Below are 10,723 nucleotides of genomic sequence, written 5' to 3'. Positions count from 1 at the left end.
GGCACTTCAGCTGGGCTGGATGTGTTTGTCCTCCTGTGGCAATATGCTATTCTTCCTTTGTGGCAGCAGTGTGTAAATGTCCACCCATTTATTGAGGAAGTCAAGAATTCACTCCTGATGCATGAGTTCAAATTTTCCTAAGTTTTCCCTGTGAAAAATAGAGCTTTTGGCAAGTCTGTGTGGAAGGAGAACTTGGAAGCTGACAAAATCAGCAGAACAGAGAGCTCTGTGCAAGGCTGAGATCTATTACTCCCATAAGCCCCAATCAACTGCAGAGAGGACTTGCTCCTCAGGGCACAGTGACTTCATCCCTTCTGGTGGCCCAGGAGGATCCATTGCTCATGCCTATGCACCTGGCAAGGACTTTGGTGGAGATGCTCACTTTGATGAGGATGAAACTTAGACCAAAAGCACAGAAGGTAAGAAACTAAGTTCTCCAAGCCCTTCCTGAAACAGGCTGTACATGGAATCAGGGGTGCAGTGTCTGTCTCCTCTCTTCCTTAAGAAGTAAGTACTTAAAAATGAGGCTGATTTGAAGGAGCACTGGGTAGCTGGTTTCAATAGCTATAAAGAGCCTCTGAGTCCCCTGATTTAAAAAGCTAAGGATTCAGCTGAACTTCTGTCATGGACTGGGTGAAGATTTATTTGGGATGGAGTTGGTGGACCTGGAAGCTCTCTTCTCCCCACTCCTCCAAAGTGCTTGTCTCTCCCCACACAGTTACATCACCCGCACTGGTCCAGGATCCTGACTTCTGCAGGATCTGCAGACTATTTCCTTGTACTCTACTGTAATGATTTCATAATTTTTCTTTCCAAACAGATTTTCATCTCCTACTGAATTTCCCATAACAGCCTCACTCACCTGACCTATGTCCTTCATGTTTTCAGAACAAATTAAAAGACACAGCTCTTCTATTATGTCTTCTGTTTGTTGTTTTCAGGTATGAACCTGGTTTATGTTGCTGCTCATGAGTTGGGCCATTCACTGGGACTTTTCCATTCCAAAGACCCTGATGCTCTAAAGTACCAAGTTTATAGGAAATTTGACCCTTCAGTATTCTCTCTTCATCAGGATGATATTAATGACATTCTGTACCTCTGTGGTAATTCACAGTTATTAATCAATTAGTCCTTTTAATTTCAAAGACTTTGGAATAACTTTCAGTGACATTTTTGTATGCTGGATAACACTGAATGGATTCTCACTTATTTCTTCCATAAACTGCTTCTTTTAGGGCCATCTTCTAACACCCAGAATGACCAAAAGGAATCTCCTGAGATAAAATATCCAACTGAGTCAAAAGACCCTGCACTACCAAATACCTGTGACCCAAAATTAACTTTTGATGCTGTCACCACTTTCCATGGAGAAATAATGTTCTTCAAAGACAAGAAAGACAGCTTTCTGAAATTAAAATAGTTGGGTGTCATTTTTAAATTTGACCCACAGCATGGAAAAACAACTTTACTCAGAATATCAGCCATTCTAGGCAGGAATTAGGAGAGCTAGAATCAGGGTAAGAGGTGGAAAACAAAGAGGGTGGTGGATAAATTAAGAGACATAAGTATAAAGAGGAGGATAACCTTTGAAACAGGGCATGCTATGAATAGGATGAGGAAAGATGGCTCCTCTGAAAACTTGAACTGTTTTCACATCAGGCCATAAGCAGGTCCCAAGATTTTGTCATGTGGGAGAATTCAGCTTTGGCAAAAACCACCACCAGCCCTGGGACACTCAACACTTTCATTGCTGTCCTTGCTTTGAGACAGCAGAGGATTTAGCAGTCCTGTCACTATACCTCCTTGAAAAGACCCTCCAGTGGTGATTTAATATAATAATGAAAGGAAAATTGATTCAGTGCTAAACTCAAACTGTCCCTCTCCAAGCACAACAGCCCAAACTCTCAAGCAGAAGGGGTAGAAAAGCCGACTCCCTTCCTTTTAATGTGTTAGGGCTCTGCTTCCCCGGCTTCAGACCCTTCCCCAAATCAACATTAAAGTGATTTTTGACCTCAGAGTCTGGAGTCCATAAAGCCAGCCAAGTGCAATTTTTCAGAAGATCCTCACGCACTCCGATCATTTCTCAAAGCTGGTGTTGGTAACCCTAGGGTGGGGTTTCATTCCCAAAATCTTACCCCATACCAGCCATGTGAGCCAGCCTTTCTGCCTAAGGGAAAATAATAACTGTTTTGACAAAACAGCCCATCTGACCTATTTTTGATGTCTGCATCAGGATGAGAGGGATCCCACCATGGAAATAACCTTTTCCGTTGAGATTACAGGGAGCTTAAGGTGACTAACTCAGGGTACACGGCTGGGTTTAGTCAGATAAATCCTGCCCTGGTCGCCATGTGGTTTCATGCATTACTGTGTGTGAACATCTGATTTGACGGAAAACCTGTTCTATATTTATGTAAGGCACTTTTGGCGCAAGCATCCTGCAGTCAGACCAGCCAATTTTATTTTCATAGCTTCATTCTGGCCACGGCTGCCACCTGGTGTTGATGTTGCATAGGAAGTTCCTGAAAAAGAATGTATTTTTTGGTATATTTCAGTCACAGAGATCACAAAAATGTCGTCAAAGATACGGAACATGTATCTTATTTTTTAATGTTAATATAGAAAATTTATCGGTCAAAACAAGTGGCATTATTTTCTTTTTTCTTTTTTTTTCTGGAAAATTGTCTCTGGAATTTTAAAATGATAACACATGCTCCTTCCTAGGTTGTGGAAAACTAACGTAAGTATGAAGGAAGACGAAATTTCAATTTTCATAATATATGGTGCAAAGAACTGTTCTTGTTTGGTTTTGGTTTGGTGGGGTTTTTTTGCTGTTTTTCTTTTAACTCTAGAACTAGTATGTAGACTGATTTCAAGTAACCATTATTTTCTCTCTACATTTTTCCATTAAATTATTAGCTTTCACAAAAAGGATTGGTATTCCCAGAACTTTCTGGCAAGTTCTCATCAACTTTTCTGGATAGGGAATGAATTCTGGGTCATGAGAGGAGATACCATACTTACAGGATATCCCCAGAAAGTCTACACTCTGGTCTTTTCAAAGTCTGTCACCCAAATTGATGCTGCTTTTTATAATGCAAATGAGGGGAAAACAGATTACTTTCTATCGGACAAATTTTGGAGGTAGTATTTCCTGTATTACTTTCCGAAATAGGAGCAAACATAAGCACATGATCAGTATCCTGTCATGATTTAGGATGCATTAGTCACACACTTTGGGTAATCTGTTTCAGTGTCACAACTGGCTATGGAAAAATATTTGAAAGGGAACTGAAACAGTGCTTTTACCTTTCCTTTTAAATTATTTCATTATGTAACAGTTTAGTTAGTTAGTTATTAACTGCCTTGGGAAGAAAAGCCATCCTACGGGTCCACAAGTCAGTTCAGGACATCAGTCAGAACCTCACTATTTAGATCAAAAATGTTTCTGTGGAGTAAGAAGGAATATCCCACCCTTTTTCTAGTTACCAACCAGTAGTTTCATGAAGTTGCTGATAAACACCATGTACTGCAAAGAATTATCTGCTGTGCATGGTTATAATTTCCTCTTTCCAATCCAATCCCTACTGCTCAGGTTAATGTTATAGGACAGGTATTTCTAACTGAAGGAGGTGCTCCTGTAACAGAAGCAGCAGATAACCTGGACTTTTGCAGATGAATGACATGACTTCTCTTTCAGCCACCACAACACACAAGTCACTGTACAGAGAATGTTTATCCTGGAATAACTATTCAGCCATGTATTTGTAGTTTAAGCAGAATATGAGACTTCCACATTTTAGTTCAACTCTCATAGCCTGAAAGACTTCAGCTGAGAAATTATCATTAAATCTCTTACTGAGCAAAGATATGAAGAGGAAATGCTTTCAGAAGTCCTCTTATTCTAGCACTGATAGACGAACTGCATTTCACTAAAAATGTAACAGCCTGCTATAAGTAACTAAAGTAAGGTGACTTAACCTATAACTGAAGTGAAAAACAGATTTTTCCTGATAAATATTTCTTACAGATAGGGAAAATGAAAATAATGTTTTTATAATCTTACAAACCTAACTTATGCTTGAGGTAAGATTTTCCACCTCTCCTTTACGTATAGTCTCTTAGAAAAAATATTTAGCAGATTTTTGATACTAGTTCAAGTGTTAGGTATTCTTACACATATCTTGAGCTGATGAAAACAGAAGCAATTCTGTTAAATTAAAGATACTCTTTAACGAACTCAGTTACCTGAGTAGGTAGAGGTAATGAGGTGAGCTGAATTCATTATGAGTTATTTGCAATTTTTATTGACAGCAGGTTGTTTACTATTTTCCTCAGTTATGATAAAAGAAGTCAGTCTGTGGACAAGAAGCCCATACTGATAAGAGATGCATTTCTAGGAATTAATGGGAAGATTGATGCTGTTTTTCAACATGAAGGTGAGTAACTGTTCTTAATAAAGTCTGTATGAAATGCTTAGTGTCATAGAGCTAAGAGTGCTTAGATCTATGCTATGGTCAGAGAAAGGAATCTAAATGCTGCTCACAGCCCTCAAGATGGCCAACAAGTTCTTGAAATAGTCATGTAACACTCCTATGCTTCACTTCGCCCCCTTGAAAAGAAGTGATAATATGCCTTTGGTGACAGCTGCAGGTCAACGTGCTGCTTTGACCATGCCTTGCATATTTGGTCCTGTTTCCTCAGTAAATCATATCTTTTGTGTGTGTGAACTCTTTCTACATGTATTTGGGTGATCTTCAAGCTGGACTAGCTGCCAAATATGTTAAGGGGTCTGAGTATGAGCAGCTGGAGCATGGCTGCAAGCTGTGGGAACTCATTTGTTACTGGGGAAGCAGGTGCAGCTACTGGGAGGACTGGTTGTCTGAGCCCAGCTGCTGAGGGCATCCACACTCTATTTTCATGTCCATGTTTCACCAGTGGATGGAAGTCCTCATCAGCCAGAGGCGGGGAATAGATGGGACCACCAGTCCTTTTCGTATTTGTCCAAGTGCTCCATGTTTTCTGTCTGTGACAATCTCTGTGGCTAGCATCATGGCTCTCTGGACCTGAGGGACACACGTGTAGCAGCTACACATTTGGTCCTGCTGACAATAACCTCCCTGCTGCTGAAGTCAAGCATCATCTGGTAATGCTCCACAGGGGCCCATAAGTATTCAGATGGACAGCTAGCAAGATCTAAGGTCTTAGAGAAGGTATCTTTTCTTGTATGCATGTAAAAATTCTCACCCAGTATCCACCGCCTCGCCCCATTAGAAAGCTTCCCATAAAAAAAAAAAAAGAAAAAAAAAAGAGAGAGAGAGAAAATAGCTCTTTTATTTGATTCCTCTTCTCCATGAATCGCAGAATTACTGAGGTTGGTTGGACCTCTGGAGCTCATCTGGTCCAACCCCCCTATTCAAGCAGGGCCAACTAGAGTGGGTTGCCAAGTCTCTAGGTTTTTGTTTTTTATCTGGAGATACTACTTTTGTACATAATCAAAGAGGGAGATTCCACCACCTCACCAGGCAACCTGTGTCAGTGCTCTGTCATACTCATAGCAGAATGGTGTTTCCTAATGTTCAGAGTAACCTCCTGCATTTCACTTTGTGCCCATTGCCTCTGATCCTGTCAAGACAAAGCATGCATTTATCTATGCATATAATTGTAGTGTACAAATACAATGAGATATTTCAACACACTTTATGAAACCTTTTTTCTGACTAATTTTAAGACCCCTAGTAGCAGAACTACTCAAATGGGGCACTTCAGTTTGGATCTAGACACTGAGCAAATACTATCTGAATTCTATCAACGTCTGAAACAGATCATGGCACTCTCAGACTCGCAAGACAAATAGCACTTCCACACTCTGCTGTGGAGGTGGTGAAAAAGATTTTGCTGACTAAGCAGAACTAGAAAAAAATATTATTAGATTTAATTACAGCACCTCCAGAAAAAGAAATGTGTAGCTCTGATTGGTGTCTGATATTGCCAGTGTCATGGAGGAAGATTCAAGTCTTCTGGCCTGAACTTTTCTGTTGACTTTAGCAGGAAATATTTCAGTGTTCTTTATTTGTTCCATATTATTTGTCTCATGCTGTTCTTGTTTTCTGATTTTGGTTTTCCTTCACATTTCTGGTATGGCTTTTTAAATAATCTCACAACGGCAAGACTTAATCAGTCCATGGTCTCAGCTTTAACAGAAGTCAAAAAGATGCATAAACAGTTTTGCTTGCATTTTACAGAGTTTTAATTCCTTAAGCAAGTTTCTAACCATCCTGAATTTGAGTGGTTTTCTTCAGTTGTTCCAACTGCTGATCTTCCTAGACCATGTTATTTGATTTGGTCTACTAGACCATGTTATTTGAAAAGGGAGAATCTCTCCCAGCTCTGACCTTTCCAACTTTTTTTTTTTTAAATATACTCTTTCAAATAGGATTATAATTCTTAGAGCAAAGCTGGCTTGTCCTAGACCTTTTATTATTTGTTTTGTAGTTTTCTGGCTCCCAAATACTTATCTAACTAGTTCTTCCTTCTAACCAGTTTGGACTTTCACTAATATGACACAGATGATCATACTAATTGTTGCCTATGAATTCTTGGATCTGTAGCAGAAGAGCTTAACTGACAATGTAATTTAACTCCTTTAGTGTTAGATATTAGTTGTCTTTTTTTGCTTCACAGTTCTTATTTGAAAATCTGTCAGCCTCATCATTTGAGTGAAAGCAGGCTTTTGAAATTAACGTCATTGACCTATATTCAATATCCTGTGATCTTTTGAGATGCAGTCTGTGAACACTCAGTCCAAGAATTTCAGTTATGGTTTTCTAAGTCTTCTAGACACATCAGATTTTTCCACTCTATAGCAAATTTCTCGACGGTTTGCATGGAGAATTAAGTGAAGACAAAAGTCTCTCCACAAAGAACAGGCTTATCACATAACTCTTTCTCCTCTAGAATTCAGATCACAAAGATTACTTTCTTTTCTTCAGTGTTTTATTTATAATCTCGTTTGTTGTGGTTTTCACCATGTCTTGGAGGACATTTTGCCTACATCTCAATGTGTTTATTTGCCTTTTGTTTGCTAAAAAACTCCATATTGTATCCGTCAGACACAATCCGGGCCGTCCAATATGGAAGGGCCAACACTATGTACCCCAGGAAAAAGCAGTTTGGTTTGGATGTTTATTTTCTTACTATTTATTGGTTTTCCTTCTTTTCACATACTCACCCTGCCTGGGAGGGACAAATGCCCTCTGATATAGCTCTTGGCATGATTACATATATATCGTCACAATAGGTAGGGCAGTGTTAGTAAACCGAAGAGCCATTGTGTAATGGTTTGGGCACCAGAACTAAAAGCCCACAGAGCGTTTACCACCTAAGTAAACCAGAGAAAGGTAACTGATAATCCTGGTAGAAAAGAGCAGAATTCAAATGCATCCATTTAACTACTGTTTGCAGGAAGTTGTTCCTAGTGAAATGCTGTCTCAGTTTTAAGGAAATGGAAGGGGGAAAATAGGCCTTTCTTGGTGACAGAAGTAGCAAATTTTCCAGAGAAAATAGTTAAAAGCAGCCAAGTCTTTGTTTCCAGATGATCCCCTGGCAGCCTCTGAACTGCCATCTGGCTAGTCTCCAGCCAGCCCTTTCATGTTTGCACCCTGCCAGCCCCTTGCCTTTCCAGGTTCACAAGCAGTAGCTGTCTCATGGCATGTTTTGGCATTGGTGCCATGCATCCAGCTGGGGCTCTATGAGTCTGTAGCAACTCCAGTATGTCCCAAATGGTCCAGAGCCCCAGGCTATATGTAGATTTATTTTGTAGATCAGTGTGGAGACATTGATCTCTTCCTGATGCCTCTTTCAAGACATGTTTTACATCTTAAAAGCTTGTGTGACAACTGCAAGTGCAGAAGCAAGGACTTCAAGCTGGTAAGATTGACTCTGCAAGGCATCCCAGGGCCTGTCTGCCATCAGGGAAGTCATACCAGGGACACAACAGAGCAGATTCCCATCCATCCCAGGCAATGGCTCAGCTGCAGGGATGAAGAACGTGATTTAGTTTCCCTCTGTGTTCAGGAAACAAATGCTTGGCATGGGCAGTGGCACTCCTTCCCTTCACCTTTTACTGAAATCATTGATGATTTCATGATGCCATGTCTGAGGCTGTGCAAGGCACTGAGGTGTAACTCGGGCACTGCCTTGTCTATGTCTTGTCACCTTGAATTGCTCTTCTAGAACAGAATAATTAGGACTGAATCAGCACCTGACATCCTGAGTCCTATCGCAGTGGCCTTTGGACTTTAGTGTGATTTGAATTATACCATTGTGCTCCAAACGCTGCCCAGCACAGCACCCTGGTTCATAAAAAGAATGACTGATTATTTTCTTGAACCAGAATCAACAGCATTTCTATAAAGGAAATGTTTAACATTGGATGACATTAAGCCACAAGCTTTTTCAAACCTTGAGACATTTAAAGAGGGTTGTCTTTGGCTTTTTTTTTCTTGGTATTGAAATGTACTTAACTCATTATGAGAAAATTTATAATGAATTCTCTAAGTTCATGTGGATATCTGGCAACCAGCTGAATATTACTGCAGAGTGACAAGATTTATATCTTTGACACTTCAGTCTTCTCATGGAAAGAGACATTCTCCAAGGAAAATAGCTTGTTTCAGAATAAAATTCTGAGTTTGCAGAAAGTTTTTTTTTTTATTTTGTTGATTCAAAATAGACTGGAAACACACAAGACATTAAAATATCCATAAAAGCACAGAATAGACATAAAAGTACTTCCTGAAAGAATGATGACTACACTTCATAGAGCCATCTGCTAGTGAGAAAGCAATTGCTAACATAGTGACAAATTACAGCAGTAAACAATCCCTATGAAGTACCACTTTTAATTTTTGTAACATTGAAATTACAGAACTATCAATCAAAGTTCCCTTTTCTACAGTAATTCTGTAGTGAGAAACTTTAATTCAGGGAAACCCCTCTATGATTCACACTGTGAAATTATTTTTTAATTATTTAGTTAACTGGGTGGAAGTTTGTCTTTAGGGAGAGGAGGACGGAAGCCATTAGCACATTTCAAAATATCATCAGATACAACTAGGGGAAAAGGTAAATGGCCTGAAGAGTCAAATGCAAGCCCTAGGCAAGTGAGGTACAAAGTGAATGTAAATCACTGAGACAGAAAATTGATTGATGTTGGGAAACTCTTTTTGGGAAATATGTCTTCTCTTATGTTTCTGTGTTTATGTCCTTTTCACCCAGTGCTGGAAAGAGGACACATGTTAGATAGATCTCTTACAGTGCTTACATTCCTGTGCAGACTTAGTGAATGAGGAAAGGTGAGCAGATTACCTAAAAAAGGGACACTTTGACTCTTGCCCCAAAAAAAACAAGGGTGCAGTTTTGCTGAGGAAGAAGTGTGTGAATAAAGCAGGATTGTTGCTAACAGAGGGAGGCACAGGCCTGTGCTGCCTGGCTGTACAATGGAAAAACTCTTGAAAACACTGACCCTTTCTTAACGTTAACTCCTTCTTTCTTAGACACTTAGTTTGGGTTTAGCAGTGACTTAGCAGACAGGTCTCAGACCTGGCAGGGTGATTCAGGGCAACTTGTGTGAGGTATTGATGTTTGTGGTCCAGGCAAGAGCTGCCTTGAAGAGCAGTTTGAGGTAGCTAAGTGTCAAGTTTACCTCTCTCCATTGGCTACATGGAGATTTTGGGCAAACTTCACCAGGGCCCATATGTTAGGAGTTGTCCAAATCTGATAACCTGATAGAGGTGAAGCTGCTAGAGTTCCATGCCCCAAATACGTCAGGTAGCCAACCCACAGAACCCTGGTCTCTCCAGCATACAGACCTGGCTTATGGCCAGTTTGATACCTAACTTCCAAGCTCTTACCCTACTGACTGTCTTATCCAGATGGATCTCTGTTAGTGCTCCCACACGTGTAGGTACCCAATTGACTTGCATGCATCCCAGTCTCTCCAGTTGCAGCACCACAGACACAGAAGCCACCAGCCGCTGTTCCCACCTCAGGAGCTGTCACTGAGACACCCACACATACATCTGCACACAGGACAGAGCCCCTGGCCTGGGAAAATAGCTAGAAATGGGGGTCAGTGAGATTCCAGAAGAGACTGTGCCCGTCACGTGGAGATGCAACACCGTTTGACACCGAGTAAAAATCCTCATGTATTTCAAGGGTTCTCAGTTTCTTTTTTGGCATATTCCAAAAAGTATATTCCATATCATTTGGTTTTGGGTTTTGTCTGAAAAGGAGAGGGTGGCAGTGCTAGCTACCCACCATGGGAAGAGCAGAAGACTGAAACATCTCCTTCCCTCACTGAAGAGAGATGTGTCAAGGGGCACACAGCAGGAAGCCAGTGCAGACGGTGAAATGGGACATGACTTTGTAGCCCAACACCATGGAAATTCCCAGACAGAGGGAAGCCACTGCTTCTGCTTCTTCTTCCTGAAGTTGTTTAAGGTTTCTCACTTGATGACTCTTCAAATACATAAACAGTTCCCTCAGCTAGTGCTGGGGTTCAGGACTTTCTAGTCCTGCCACTGCTCGCCTTGGAAAGTAATTTATTTAAAGTTTCCGAGAAAACAACCAGACATCCCCTCTCATCCTCTGCCTGAATCAATAACCTCTCAGTCACATTAAAATTCATCCATACAGCCTTTACAGAAACATGCAAGGCAGC

The 10,723-nt window shown here is 40.6% G+C and overlaps 1 pseudogene; it reads left to right on the top strand.

The window, feature by feature from the left end:
• Positions 1-161: 161 nt before the first annotated feature.
• LOC103774353 lies at positions 162-5,048 on the top strand (annotated as a pseudogene).
• Positions 5,049-10,723: the final 5,675 nt, after the last annotated feature.

The sequence above is a fragment of the Merops nubicus genome, unplaced genomic scaffold (genome assembly GCF_000691845.1).
Source record: "Merops nubicus isolate BGI_N331 unplaced genomic scaffold, ASM69184v1 scaffold13136, whole genome shotgun sequence".
In the NCBI taxonomy this organism is placed as follows: Eukaryota; Metazoa; Chordata; class Aves; order Coraciiformes; family Meropidae; genus Merops; species Merops nubicus.
This window is presented reverse-complemented; position numbering and strand designations above follow the sequence as displayed.